Genomic DNA, 1654 nt, shown 5'->3' on the forward strand with positions numbered 1-1654 from the left:
ATAGCACCACCTATCGGAACCACGGCTCAAAAATCACCGTGTCTCCAAATTGTGTTTGAAATCTCCAAAACCTTCCCTTTACATTCTTGCAAGTCGCATGCTTTATTTTCCGCTGCTCATATACTCTTTGCATGCTTGCTTGAATTGTGTTAAGATTGCTTGACATGTGCTAAGTTTGCTAAAATCCGCCAAAGGCTAAAATTGGGAAAAGGTTAAGTTTTTATTTGGTCAAGTAGTCTAATCACCCCCCCTCTAGACATACTTCAAGATCCTACAATAAACCAAAAAATAGAAACTTTTGTACCTAGCAGATTAGTTTTAATTTTTAACAAAAGCGCGATAAAATACTGATTCTTTTTGAAGAGGATTAATAAACAAATTATCTAGTACTTCTTCATTTCTCAGAATGTTTGGAGTTGTATAAGTATTTGAAATCTCTAGATTGCTACAGACTGTTCTGTTTTTGACAAATTCTGTTTTTTGCGTGTTGTTTGCTTATTTTGATGCATCTATGGCTAGTATCAGGGGGTATGAACCATGGAAAAGTTGGAATACATTATATATTACACCAATATAAATAAAGAATGAGTTCACAACAGTACCAAAAGTGGTGATTTATTTTCTTATACTAACAGAGCTTACGAAATTTTCTGTTGGAGTTTTGTGTTGTGAAGTTTTCAAGTTTTGGGTAAGGATTTGATGGACTATGGAATAAGGAGTGGCAAGAGCCTAATCTTGGGGATGCCCAAGGCACACCAAGGTAATATTCAAGGATGTCAAAAATCATAAGCTTGGGTATGCCCCGGGAAGGCATCCCCTCTTTCGTCTTTGTCTATCGGTAACTTTACTTGAGGCTGTATTTTTATTCACCACATGATATGTGTTTTGCTTGGAGCGTCTTGTATGATTTGAGTTTTTGCTTTTTAGTTTGCCACAATGATATTTGATGTACACACCTTTTTAGAGACACACACATAAATCACGATTTATTAGAATGCTCTATGTGCTTCACTTATATCTTTTGACCTAGGTAAAATTTGCTCTAGTGCTTCACTTGTATCTTTTTAGAGCACGGTGGTGGTTTTGTTTTATAGAAATTGATGAACTCTCGTACTTCACTTATATTATTTTGAGAGTCTCTAAACAGCATGGTAATTTGCTTTGGTTATAAAATTAGTCCTAATATGATAGGCATCCAAGAGGGATATAATAAAAACTTTCATATAAAGTGCATTGAATACTATGAGAAGTTTGATTCCTTATGATTGTTTTGAGATATGAAGATGGTGATATTATAGTCATGCTAGTAAGTAGTTGTGAATTTGAGAAATACTTGTGTTAAAGTTTGTGAGTCCCGTAGCATGCACGTATGGTGAACCGTTAGGTGATGAAGTCGGAGCATGATTTATTTATTGATTGTCTTCCTTATGAGTGGCGGCCGGGGACGAGCGATGGTCTTTTCCTACCAATCTATCCCCCTAGGAGCATGCATGTAGTACTTTGTTTTGATGACTAATAGATTTTTGTAGTAAGTATGTGAGTTCTTTATGACTAATGTTGAGTCCATGGATTATACGCACTCTCACCTTTCTGCCACTGCTAGCCTCTCTAGTACCGTGCAACTTTCGCCGGTACCATAAACCCACTACATATC

This window comes from Triticum aestivum, chromosome 3B (assembly GCF_018294505.1).
Source record: "Triticum aestivum cultivar Chinese Spring chromosome 3B, IWGSC CS RefSeq v2.1, whole genome shotgun sequence".
Taxonomy (NCBI): domain Eukaryota; kingdom Viridiplantae; phylum Streptophyta; class Magnoliopsida; order Poales; family Poaceae; genus Triticum; species Triticum aestivum.